The 15,150-nt window shown below is 30.4% G+C and overlaps 1 pseudogene; it reads left to right on the top strand.

Annotated features, from left to right (window-relative positions):
- Positions 1-556: 556 nt before the first annotated feature.
- Positions 557-15,150, top strand: part of LOC140672171 (nucleolysin TIAR-like) — a 104,999-nt pseudogene continuing 90,405 nt past the window's right edge.

Genomic DNA, 15,150 nt, shown 5'->3' with positions numbered 1-15,150 from the left:
TATAAAGTGAGGTAAGAATACGATTTTATAACAAGCCCTTTAGTAAGAGTGATTTACATTTCGGAAAAACTTCACGACATTTACGATAGCAACTCACGAATTATTTATAGTATCTGGCCATGGCAGGGTAAATTTCACAAGAAAGATATATTTTACTTCGTTTTTCTGAAGAAATTGATAAATTAGATATCGTTAACATGATTTTATTAAACCACATGGTTACATTTATTAAGTCAGCACACTTTAGAAACTATACACAAACAATAATCAATTATAGGCGCTTCAAAAATTGTTTTTTCTTGTTTTGCGATAATAAATTTTAATATAAAAAATTGAATTTTTATATAAGCGATATAAACGATAAGCGTGATTCACGTATAGGTATTTAATTAAAACTGGCAATCTTTAATCAAAATGTTGCAATAAAGTTTTGGAGTCGAGAAAGAAAAGTATACGTATATAAGTTTATTAAAATATTTTTTTTTAACTTAGAAAAAAATATATGTAAGAATTAAAATTTGCCGCCTATTCTTTACTTTAGCAGACTATTTGACAATTTACGCACGCGCTAAGAGTTTGCAATTCCATTATTAGGAGACTTTAGATATTCAGTGCTCTAGTTATGCATTTAAGTAAAATTATACAATTCTAAACGTGTGAGTATACGGAAAGCTGCTGTGCTTAGCGGCTCGCAACGCGGTGTGAAATAGTTCTGGCATCAATATGTCGAACGACACAACGCCGAAAACATTGTAAGTATGGTTTCGTAATTGTCTTAATAATTTTATAATAATATATTTCAAGTAATGTACCCTTATAGAAAAAAACAACAATGCACATAAAACATTTATACATTTATATATCGGTTGTAAGGTATCTTTTATGATTTTACATTATTAATAAATTTATATTTACAAATATCTTACTTTTTAAAAATCATATAAATTATTTTAATTTTATAATCTCTGTGAAAATTACTTGAAACAACATAACTATATATATATATTATACAAAGTTTATTTAAATGTATAATATAAATGTATAGTAAAGATTGTTTTCTATGATATTTACACATAAACACTAATCAAACTTAAATGAATTTGTGATCAAAATATTTGTGATTTTTTAAAAATATTTGATCTAGTTATCATTTTGCTATTTTTTATATTTTTAAATTTCATTTTATGTTTATAGATATTTAATGCAAAAACTTATAGTTTAAGATCAATTCTGGACTATCGTTTGAATGTTCCTCTCATCTCTCTTATTGTTAGAATGTTATACAGCCAATTTAATGATTCTCTTAATATTCTTACTTCCGCGCATCAAGTTTCTCTTCCAGTGATTAAATGAAAAAGTATTATGGTCATCCGAGCTTAGTTTATGTATGTCCGTATTGCGGTGCATTTTATTCCACGATACGTATAACGAGTTAATGGCAACTTTATGCGCGACTCCGATGACATTTACTACTGCTCTATTCTTGCTCCGTTCACGTAACAGCCGCCCGTATTATCGTATTGTTTCCTGAAACAACTCTTCATTGTTCTTCCATTACGGAAATCGAGCTCTGATTACGAGTTTAGAATTTATCGTGCGGTACGTACGTCGTATATGGTATACATTTCGGAAATTTGGATTTTTGCCTATTTCCGCTCTAATTCGGCCGTCAGACATATGGATTTCTGGCACGTATCCATCCACCGCTATATTTTCTGGAACGACTCGTCGTTTCGTGACTATACTCTCTATCAAGATTTAGCGATCACAAATTCGAATTTCAAATTAATAGTTATTTTTTCTTCATACGTATCTTATGTTAATAATCTCAATTGTTTTTAAATAGATAGAATTTTTAAACACAAATTATACAGTTTAAAATCAAGAAAAATAATATTAGACATGTGCATAATTAAAATTATTAAATCATGTCTAGTTTATATATATATATATATATATATATATATATATATATATATATTACACTAATCATGAAGAGTATTTTGAAAGAACATGGCATTAGAATTTTTTTTAATTATGTTTGAGAAAAAGTATAAATATTATGGTTGTAAATTCTTATTGTATGTATATTTAATATAATTTTTTATACAAAAAATGTACATAAAATAATAGATCTTTTATTGTTTTAATTATTACTATTAATTTAGGTATGTCGGCAACTTGGATCGTGCAGTGTCGGAGAATTTATTATGTGCTCTGTTCTCGCACATTGGCACCGTTAGTAGTTGCAAGATCATCAGAGAGGTAAGACGTTATTGCATCTTCTCTGCTAATATAACAGTCTTTATATGTCGTAAAATTTTATCTAAAATTGTTGTGCAATTAAATACAAAATATGAAAACGTGACAGCAAAAGAATTGATAACTATAAAGAGTTAGCCGAGCAATGCAACGTATTATGATAATATACTTTAAACTTTTTACAATAATGACGAATGCATTATTTTTCCTATCTACATCGGTACAATCGAGTTTGACTCATCAAAGTTACACCTTTCGCGAACGATTGTGGCCATTTACATGATACGTTATCACGGTTGGAACGCGGACCGAGACAAGCCAGTTTCTCTTTCGTGATCTGCGAACTCCACCCTCAAAGATCGTATCGTTAGCACGGAAGCCCGCATTAAGGCAGGCACTTCTGTCGTTATATCGATAATCACGAGCAGTAGGTGAACATACATCTTACTTAACATAGCTGCATTAATAGTCATTTAGCTCTCAGAACGTAATATGATCTTTTTATCGTCTAAGATAATATCAATCTGATATACTGACACGTGAATTTTTTAAATTATTACTTAATTGAAAGCGTAATAATATTTCTGTGTGAATTTTACATTCTTTAGAAAAATATAGGAATTAAGAGTGAAAAGTTTTTAAAACTATTTAGTAAAAAAATTATTGATTATGTAAAGATTAAATAAGAGATAAATTTTATTGACATATTTCTTTCATTTCTATTGTCTCTAAACATTATTTATGTATGGTGTTAAATTAAGATGATATTTCACGACTTATAATACTAATAAAATATTAATAGTTGTAGCTCGGCATTGTTCGTCAAAGGATATTAATTATTAGGTGAAGACGTTATGGCGTTGCAAGTTAAGAATTAATAGTTCTTGAATAAGAATAGGACTTGCAATTTATCAACAAAACTATACACACGCAAACAGGGATTAGTGGATTTCTTTACTCAAAGAGACGACAACATTTTGTAGAAACGTACACCCACGTACGCACTTACGTGATTGCACGCAAAAACAACAGCCAGACAGAGACGCAAACGCCCACGAACGTAATTGCAAAACGTGCAAACGTGCGAGACCATCAAACGGTGAGGAGTTCGTACACTTTTCTCCTTGATTCTCGTAAGATTTAGCCTCTCACTTATTTCTCTCCGCCTTTCTCGGCTTGTTATATATTATTTTTCTTCTATACTGGTTGGTTGCATGCACCACGAGATATACGCTCGTTGCACGGTGCGGTTTCGTGCGACGTACACTTGTTCATCATCCACCTTCGTGTATACGTCACACAAAGTTTTTTTCCTCATCGTCACTGTTCTTCCCTTGTTTCCTAGCACTCTTTTTTTCTTCCTCCCTTCATTAAGCAGCAAGTATATAAGCGATATACTCTGTCTATCACGGAAGATATTATGTGCCTCGCGAAGTAATATTAGCAAAGTACGTCAATTTTTTTCCCTGCATATTTGCGATTAAAGACGTTGAAGAAGACCATGGATAACAGCAATTAAAAAACTAAATTTTTGTTTTTTATATGGGTTTATTGTTTTTCTAATAACTTTTAAAATTTCGAGAAAATTATTAATAATTAATATTTTAGTTATAAAAACATTATGTTTAGCAACATAAATTAATGATTTGAATTTCTATGGAAAAGTTTACAAATTTTTTCATTGCATGCTTCTATGATATACATTTATTATTCTCTTTCAGAAAATTTTTATTTTAAACACTGTTAAACCTCGCATATGATATTAAAACGGTAACATAATTTTATTTTATATCTCTAGCATATCGCATAATTAAACATTTTAATTTATTTTTTATCAGTTTTTATGACGTATATCCTATACGTTTTTATTTTGTATATTTATATATTCTGCATATATAAAAGCACATATATATAATGTAATGTCTATATAATAAACATTTTTTAGAAAATTATAACATTCGCTCTTACATACTCAAATAATTAAAAATTCTGTTTAAATAAATTTTTGCTTTTTTATATTGTTATAATATTTATAAATTCTCCAATATTTGTGCTTATAGCATGACATTTACATTATTGAAAAGTAACAAATTTATATATGCATACATGTGCACACCAATATTGATGCCGAATAAAAAAATTCAATCACAGTACAGATAAATTTCACGAGGTATTCCTTCCTCAATTCAATAAATAAATATTGCCAGTAAAACCAAATTGTTGATATTACTAACCCCGAAAGAATATTCGCCAATTAAATATTGAAAAAAATTGAAATAGTTGTTATTTTTCTCATATTACTGTCTGATGAATATTACCGAAACATTAAATAATTCATAAAATAATCCTAATTCCCGCAATTGTTAATAATGATCGTTAATAGTAATGTCAAATGATAGCATTGTATTATATTGATTCTATTTTATAGCTTTACTGATATATATATGTTTACTGATATATATATGTTTACTGGAATGAATTATCACTGCGACATAAAATATGAGATTGTAAGAGAATCAAGGAAATTAATGTTTGTATTTTATAAATGAGACTACAATAGGGAGAGAAAGAGAGAAGCAAACAAATTTTGGACGTGAAACAAATTCTATTAAAATCAAAACCAATGCAATTACTTAACTGTTATATTTTTCGTAATAAGCATTTTGGGTTTGTTATTTGATTGTGATTTTTTAGAAAATGTTATTATACCTGCAATTCTCTTCAATTATTCAAAATAATTTATTGTGTTATAGATTATAGTATGGATTAATATTTCAAAGAATTTCTCGCTCAATTTATTAATTATAATCTTAAAGTTTATTTCGATAATTTTTGAAGAAATCATTACACAGATGAACTTATATTGTAGCATTTTTGTAATTATATTATATAATATATAGATAAAATTTAATATATAGTTGTTTTTAAAGATAACTGCTAAATGAATCCGCAAATCGTAAAAAATTTAAAAGTTGAAGTCTGCGAAGCTTTCTATTGACATATACGAAACAATTTTGCTTCCTGATTTACGCGACGAAAAGTAGGAAGAATGTAAGCTTTCACTTTTTCTCATATACCTGTATATAATATAATGCTAATTGCTACGTCGATAATGCTAAACGGATTATTCACTTTCATTTTAGCAGGTTCAGTTTCAATGTGGTTATCCTGGATAATAAAGTGGCTTTTAACATGAATGTTTTTCGTATTTTTCTTATTTTTCTCTTCAGTTTGGTCCAATGAGGAAAGGTGTCGCGCGCACCTGTCATGATCTGTCAAGTAAAAACGCAGCGTTTTCCCGATATCTTCAATAGCAGCTACACGAAAATATGATTTTAATATACAGGATTTGTCTGAAATATTTGCTGATAGGAATTAATTAATGAAACTCATCATATTTATTAGCAACTAAACGCAAAAGTAATGTAATAAAATGTAAATAAAAAATTCGAAAATAAGTTATAATCTAAGAATTATAAAATATCATTCAAGTCTATAAAATATACAAACTTATCTATTCAAGCATAATTCGCAACTGTTTATAATTTTATTTAATTTAGGTAATGTCTTTTAGTAATCACATTAAAAATGTTTAGTATATTATTATTAGAAGACAATATTTTTTTTAATATGTTACTTTGTGTTTCTAATAAATTTTAATAATTATATTAAAAAAGTCTAATGTTAGTAGGATAAAATATAATGACGAAAATAAAGAATAGAAAATAAAGTTGAGACAGAAACTTTATAATTATAATAAAGGTACATACAAAAAATATATGTTGTAATTAATTAATTTATTTTTAATAACTAACTAATAATATATATACAATAGTATTTTGTGTAGTAAAACAATTACGAAATTATGCTTTTCAATAAAAATTATATGCTCTTAAGTAAAAAAATAAAATGAGAAAAATAAAATGTACGTAAAAATTATTTAAAGGATATATATATATATATATATATATATATATATATATATATAAAATATAATATTATATAATATTTGATTAATAGTAGTAGAAAACCTTTCAACAAAAAACGTATAGCTTTGTGTGAGAGAGACGAGTTTTATTTTTCGTTCGAGTTATTAAAATTATTATTCAGTCTTGCGATATCGAATCGTTATATCTATCACGACGACGCCGTTATTCCTGGTATCATTTGGATAGTTAATGTATATCAATATTTTGCGTATTCCGCATAAGCAACGCGGTATTTGCGTTTATTAGCTATAAACCTCCTGCAGGTGGTGTTTGCTACTGTAGAACGGAATTATGGAACGCGCATTTTCCGTGAAAATGACGGTCCAGAGACGAAAGGTTTTTATGCTTTGTTATTATGTTTTGTCGTGGAAAAGAGAGAATGCTAGACGCTTACATTCGGCATGAATCTGACTATTTGCACTTTGTAATATTCAGTAAAATAATGCTTAAAATCCATTATTGTCATTCTGTAATGCGTTGAACTATTTTTGAAAAATTGCTTTACAGTAAAAAAGACAATTAAGTAATCGATTTGTTTACATAAAATTAATAGAAAAATTAATCAATTTTTCAAATTAAATATAAGAACAACACGATTTTGAGTGATTTTAATTTTGTTTGGTTGATATCTAGGTTTTTCATTATTGTCTTCATCAGCAATATTTCTCTTTAAACACTTAATTTTTTTAATTACGTCTTTCAATTGTGAGAGAAACGCGGATATTCTTCAAATGTTTTAGCAAGATATTTGGAACGTGCTTTGTTCGAGCAGTTTCTTTAATTGAATTTAAGTAGACGGAACGCTCAGGTGAGTCCTTTCATTGTACAATGTACCAGGTGATATAACTAATGCCATTCTGTCTTGTTATTTCTGATGCCATATTTTTCTCTATCTTATTAATTTAAATACAGTAGAAGTAAAAGAGTCATTTGAATGTGTAATAGTAATGTTAAATTAGTTTATATATATCTAACAATAATGTAACAATAGATTATAATATCATCCGATATCAGCCATACAAATGCTGACACAATAACTGCTGCTAAAACAATACTGACCTCTCTCTCTCTCTCTCTCTCTCTCTCTCTCTCTCTCTCTCTGACATTATATTCATTGTGCTCAAAAATCAAATAAAATTATGTTAAAATAATTTTTAGTGAACGTAATTTAATTTTTTAAATATTCTTAATCAAAATTTTAAACATATATATCTTGTTATAGCAATATTATAACCTTATGGAAAATTTAAAATTACTAAATAGTTTATAATTGCTAAATTATTATATAGCATATATTATGTCATAAAATATTAAGAAATACAATAATTTCATATATTTAAGATTATAAATATATGTCTCATATCAGTTTGCTTGAAGCGACGACAATACGTCGCCAAATTTGATACATGCGGCTAAAATTGACATTGTGTGCGCTTTGCGTTCATGTAAAATGTAGAAAAGATCGTTCATCATTCCGCATAATGTGCAGTTGGGTCCAGAGAACATGGAAAACGTCACAGGAAGTGGAGCCTGAGAATACTTTCAAACTATTTTCTTCACGACGCTAACAAAAACGCAAAGTGCGGTTGCTTTCGGCACAGTTGATCGTTGCGCAACGTGTGTGTGAATCCTCTTATATATACGTATAAATATGATAGTAATATGGAAATTTTATTCACATTAATGGTAGCAACTTTTAGGAATCTCATTTATCATTTATCAAAGTTTTGCGACAGTTGTAAATTCTGCGGCAATTTTTATTTTGAAAAACTTTATTTTACATAATCAGATATGCACGTAACGCAATCTAAAGACTGTTTTATCTCAATCACTATAAGGATTGACTAGAAATTCTTCTGATTCGCACAATTGTGTGTGCGTGTTAAAATTAGATCTATATTTAGATCATCCATATTAAAATCATCTATGTTCAGATATCTTGTAAAAAGTAATAATGCAACGTATATATTCTATTTTTATAAAATCGCGCCGATCAAGAACCAAGAAAATATGAAAGGTGATAACTCATAATTCATACGTACAAACGCGATCAATTTCTCTTTGATTTATATAGAGAGTTATATACCATGTGGCAATGAAATGGTCTGCCTCTTGCCGCAGGAAAATATATTGTTCTATATGATACATGTCCCGCGGGAAACTCATCTGTGAGTGTTTGCAAACATATTTAGAGTCACGGCGCATTGTAAAAACAACAAAAGTTAGCCGAATTATTTTAGCAATAAATCAAAGCTGTCAATATTGTTTCAAGGTAGTCTTTCAAAATATTCCCACTATATTTATTATATAATATTTCGAATAAATATAAAAAAATTTCTAAGGCTATTTATTTAGACGTTATTTAAAAGTTTGCAAAATATATTGGAATTATCCAAAAATTATATACATATATATATATATATATATTGATATTTTCATTTTGACGAATGCTTTAATATATTCCGCGAGTACGAGAGTATGTTCGCGCACTCATGTGTTTCGATATACTATTAACTAGACGAAATCGTAGTTGAACAGACGTTGCACATATTCATGGCGTGTGATGTAAAGTCCGTTCTCCGTAATTCGAATTAATAGAACTGTGCACCACCGTCACCCTCGCTGCTGCCGCTTCCGACACCTCGAAGTTAAAGGCAGCCTATTCCCGGGTAGCTCCGGTGCATTCGAGCAAACGAGCCGCGACAGTCGAGCGAAATGCAATTTCGAGGACGAGCGGCGGTATGTCGGGGTTTGAGGTGAGAGGGGTAGGTTTAAGAAGGAGATGAGAAGGAGTGAGGATCAGTGTGTCGCTTCAAGAGCTGCTCGATACATAGTACGCGGGGTAACGAGAATTTTATGCGAGAGCACATTCCTTTTCCCTCGTCCCTCGTTCTTTTCGCTTATTCTCCCTCTATCTCTCTCTCTCCCCCTCTCTTTATCTTTCTCCTTTTTTCTCCTCTTGCTCTCATTTTCCTTCTTTTTTTCTCTCCTTCCTTTCTTCCATTTTCCTCTAACGTTCTTTCTTCGTCCGCATACATCCCTCTTCCTGGCCGTCTTTCACTTTTTGCACGAAAAGAATCGTTTACAGTACAGGATGTTACCTTATGGGCAACCGTAGCAGACAGGATGTAGTAGGAGGTAGGGTATGTCTTCAATTCTGTAAGTAACTTCTGTGTCCTGGGTACCGAACCCGTTACACTTTCATGTTGCAAACGTACGTTCATGATGAAGAGAGAGAAGTTGGGCTGCGATATACTTATCCCGCTCGCAAAGTGCATACGTGCGCACATGTGCTCACTCGCAAAGATGCACGCATAGCCTGTCTTGTGACCGCAGAATGCAGAATAGGAGGAAACAGTCTGCGTTTTATTGTTGGTTCTGATTTAAGAGTATGTATCCGATATTTCTCCGAATATCTGCCAACCAAAGAACTGTGCAGGAGCACCGCGTATCATTATTTGGAAAATAACGACTGGCAAGAACCGCGATCTTATAGATTTTTACATTTTACTACAATTTATTGCTAATTTAATAGATAACTGTTGCAATCAAACAGTATCATCTTTTTTTACACTTTGTAAATTTATAAAATAATATTGTAACATTTTAAAGCATAGAAAGCAACAGAAATTTTAGTTTAGTTAATATTTTAGCCTAATTACATTGACAATTTAAAAAAGATTGGTATTTTTTCAAGTTCTAAAAATAAATTTCAGAAAAAATTAACCAATTAGAGTTTACAGAGTAGTTTATTATTATTCACTATTATAATCAAGCAAGATTCAAATTTTTGGAATTTTTATCACTATTCGCACTTGTGAATCTGTAAGATAAAATAGTCGATAGCTGTATATGCATTTTTCTCGGTCAAAAGAAGGTATGTATACTTTGGGTACGTAGAAAGTCAAACTAGCTAGTAAATTGAGAGCTGGTGCCACGATTTTGGCGAATTTCCAAGGAGGCAAGTCTCTTCCTTGTCGGTTTCGCTTCGTGAAAGACGATCGTCGTCTGAATTCTCCACAAATGACAGTGTAAGAGCCGATTTGATTGCGAATGAAAAACATGATTACAAAACAATAAACTTTTAAGAGAGATTTTTTTCTTAATCTATCGTTACTTTTATAATTACGGAAAATTATATTTTTATGTGTAGATTGATTTACACAGAAAAATGTATACAATCTGTAGTAATTAATCCATTAATAATTATATTATAAAGTCAATAATTATAAGTTATTACAATAATAAACGTTATTGTACTGTAAATATGTAAATGATTAAGCATTCTCCCTCTCAATCTAAGTAAATTAAATTATCTCTTATATTTTTTGCAGAATTAATTTTTTTATTAATGTTTTAAATAGAAATATTTGATCTTGTTTATCTAAGAGTTGTCCAATTAATATATTTTTCTAGTATTTAATTAAAAATTTGACTTTAAAATTACGATAAATGTTTTACCTATGAAAAAAGAAAAATGTTATTATTCACTGAATCCAAGTAGATCAGCGTGTTAAAAAGATCATACGTGCCGCCTGATCTGTCCGAATAGTACCACAAAACACGTCTGTGTAAGGCTTGGATTTCCATCCTGGGCAATTATTCTGGTAATTAACGTCGACGGGTCATAAGGGTAGCGCGCGGCCGAATGAGTTGGGGAAAGGGGGGTCGCCTGAGTTTATTACAAAGATATACGGCAGCCGGAGACTCTCACACTCGTTCACGTTTTGTACGTGCGCGATATATACTTTCACGCTTCCGGCGGCTCTACCCGGAGAATTTCAACTATTTCCGCGGATGATGCACGCTCCTGGAACTGTCCCGGTCGTTTGCGTAGCACCAGTCGGACAAACATGCGACTTAATAATGGATGTGTTGCGCGTAATCTATGTACAAGCTCTATCTCAGATGCATCGTACTAATTCACATCTGATAATTGCCAAATATCCACAAAATGTACATAAAACAAGTATAATAAATGTTCAACATAAATTCTTTTTAGCTATAAAGCCTTCTATGTTTAATTTAGTGCCGATTCTTCTTCAATAAAAGTGATTATTTATCATTTTTCATTTATAATTTATACGTTGTCATATTTATATTTAGCAAATATTTTAATTTGCAATTATAGCTGCAATCTATATAATAAAAACTGTTTATTATACATTCTACGTTTATTTTATCGAATTATTTTATTGAATTATTATGGTTTGTCTTGTTATAATTAATAAAAAATTTTACTTTTATTTTGATTTTCCGTATATATTTTACAAATGTAAAAAACTTTAACAAAAAATAATATTTACAAAATGTATTCTTATCAGTTTCGAATGCCATTAGTTGCTCATGAGTGGTGATTATTTATATAAATTAAGAAATTCTACGCTTGACTAGAATTAATGCGTGGATCACGAATGATAAACATCTAAAAATTTCTTAGTATAAAAGTATGTATACAAGAAACTATAAAATAAAATATGTTTTGAGTAACACTCGTGATATTAATTAAAATTTAAATTAAAAAATTGAAAAATAAAGTATTTCTTATATTTAGTCAGAATGATAATTTCAACTATAAGGAATTTATAAATCAAAATGTGTCAGTTTTAATCATTCTTCTTATATTCAGAAATATAGAAAGATATTAATATAAGATAATTTTTAAATATACAAAATAATTTTATATAAAATAATATAAATTAATACACAACACATTTGTTACACCATGCTTACAATATTTGTCGATATCTTTAATTAATAAAAAATTGCTTCTAGAATAACAACAGTAAATTGATATGACTAAGCAGAATTTATTACGAGTTTGACAAACTTAAAAGGCCCTGTTCTATTTAAAGAATCGAATTTTTGCCACTGTCACGAATGATGACGGCTGTTGAACAATTGAACCGACGTACAATATAACAATAAATCAGGCGAATGGAAAACTAAAGAGTAAAATAGAAAAAGCTCGTCGAGAGAGAAAGAGTAAATTTGGAGACGCGCCAGAGTAACGAGCAGTCAGTGGGTGACGGTTTTCGTAGTTGCCAATTGCTTACATCTTTTCCGCTTTCTTCAGTTTCCTCCTGTTTTCTCTTCACCGCGCGTTTCTCTACGCCTCATATAGCTTTCGGTTCCTTCTTATGTGCCCCCCTTCCCGTTTCGACTTTCCTGTACCAGCCACCACACCTAGATTTATGTATACAGTGAGCGACGATTCACGCCGTAAATCTCACGACGACAAATAATTCATAAATGATAGTCGTCGTCTTCGCGGCATTTTAACGATCAATCTCGTTGTTCTTCATCTAAATGCATTGTTCTACTTTTGTTTCACGTTTGCTCCGGTTTCAGCTCCCGGGTGCTCTTCTTTTTTATTTTTTTGGTTAACTTTTATGTCTCATTTTATGTTCTCACGAATTGATAATATTAGAATATTTGATTTTATACCAAGAAGATTCTCATAGAAAGTCGACATTCCTCAAGTTATTGGTAATTAGTTATTGTTAATATCGAAAGTGTTTATAAAATGTTTTGCTTTCATTACTATTTGTTTAATAGATTACCGGATATATAAAAAATATTATCACTACAGAAAATTAATAAGATTTTTACGACATCCCTTTTCTCCTTTCTCTAATTCTCTACTATACATTATACTGCATATCCTACTTTTCTGCGTTTTCGTTTTTTATGCTCTTCGCCAGTCGAGAACGATTAATGCAAATTTTATTGCCAGATTCCACCAGCACGTATCACGGCGCAATAACTTGGTTTGTCGTTGCCGTTCGCAAGCTGTGCATGCTGACGCGATTAGAATTAATTAATTATATGTCCCCAATTTTTAGTAATTTTCATCTTGAGAAATATTTTGACTTTAAAATTCTACAAAAAGATCAAATTTCTTATATTTTAATTTGACACGTCTTCTTTTTGTTAACACTTATATAAAAATTTATATTAAGTGTAGTAATTATTTAATTAGTAATTGGAACATTTTACATAATGCTTTCGTACTATAATATACGACAGAATCCTATAATAAGCTAATTTCTAGTATGAATTTTATAAATTTTTTTCTGATAATATTTATTTGTATAATATATATTTCTTAAAAATGTCAATTTAACATCTTTTTATAAAATCCTTGACAGTGATAATTTTTTATTATATCCTGTTTGTTTCATTCCGTATTACTTTCTTTCTCACACTCTCTATAAATATTATTCCCATTTATCTTTGATCTGTTTCTGATTTATAATGAAGCACGTTAATCAGATTAATGTATCCAATTATCTATCGCTTGAATTTTAAGCGAATGGTGAGAGCGAATGGGTATGACAATAAATTGTCGAGCGATCTCCAGAGAAGGATAAATGTAAAACGTGGCGAGATAGAAGCGGGAGATCGGAAAGGAGGCCACGACGAAAGTTCAAGCACCGACGATCAAGAGTCAGGTTTGGGCCATCGACTTTCTTTTCATGTACCAAACAGGTTTCATCGATGAAGGGTGTTTGACCTTGACACTCCGGCCGTGATCCAGAAACTAATGCAACTTCCTCGTTCGTTCAAAGAGAGTCTCGATATAATCTCCAATTACTCTTTTGATCAATCGATTGTTTCTTTATGTTAATAATTATAGCAATAATTATTACAGTAATTAATTAGTTAATATTAATAAAAATAATGTAACAATTATACTTAATTTGTAACAATAAATTTAATATTTTTATAAGAAGGTTTTTAAAGTGAATTACACAAGAACGATAGTATTAATAAAATAGTGTACATATTTATTGTAATATATATTTATTGTTTTGATATATTTTTATGTTTTGAGTACGTATCTCTCTCATATTCGTAGTAGTTCTATGCAAGTTTGCGAATTTTACTTCAGTAAAATGTAATCCCTTGCTTTATGACATTCACTGCTCGTTCTACTTACTTTTGACATCCTAGGCACGCATAAATTTTCAAGTTTGCGAAGTCATTTAACAAACTTTCTACATAAAGAATATACTGTTTCACACAGTTGTAATTAATTAAATTATTAGCTTATTCTTTGGAAATAAACGTTTGAATGGTTCTAATTCTATAATAGATAAAGAATATAATCTTACCAGATAAAATTTTAGCGATGAATTATTTACAGATAAACAAAAAATAGCCAATAGCATTCTTTAAATTTAATTTATGTAAAATTCTTTAAATTTATCTAGCTTTAAAGTCCAAAAATTGATATTTCATAACATATTTATTTTTTAAATTGTCAACTTTAAATTATAAATATGTATACTATTTTTTTGCACAATTCATAAGTAAACAAATGTACATTTAAAGATAAGAAACCACTGCTTTATCGATTACTATTTTAGCCTGTGACGCGATTCCTGCGTACATAAAAAGTGATTTTACCAGTCAGCCGCGTGGAGAGTGATTCGATGGCGGAAAGTGTTTGCCGACATGCCGAATCGATTTCGAATGACGGGAGATCCAGCACCTCGAGTGAACATCAGAGGATCCATCTAAACGGGGATCTTTCGATTTAAAGTCTCCTTCCGACGTCGCGGGATATGGGATACGGCAGTGTAGTTTCGCTGCCGTGAAGGTTCCTGTTTCCAGAGGAAAAGGGAGTTGGAGAGGAGGCCCTTTTCGCTTTTCCTGAAATTTTATCTGTCTGGATAGGATACCTCTGCTTTAGGAGGGGTATAAGGGGACGAAGCTATAATACCCCGGCAGAGGTAAGATAAGACAAGACGCGGAGAGGAGTTCGTCCGTCACTGCAGCGAAATTCCGTCCGCAATCTCTGAAGGAATCTTTGGTATCCCAGCAGCCAACGGCTGTACATCCCTCCTGTATATACAGCCTTGTTCCCTGCTACAGCATCCTCATAGCAACCTCG

The sequence above is a fragment of the Anoplolepis gracilipes genome, chromosome 12 (genome assembly GCF_047496725.1).
Source record: "Anoplolepis gracilipes chromosome 12, ASM4749672v1, whole genome shotgun sequence".
Classification (NCBI taxonomy): Eukaryota; Metazoa; Arthropoda; class Insecta; order Hymenoptera; family Formicidae; genus Anoplolepis; species Anoplolepis gracilipes.
The sequence above is the reverse complement of the archived record's forward strand: the minus strand, read 5'-3'. Positions and strand labels throughout refer to the sequence as shown.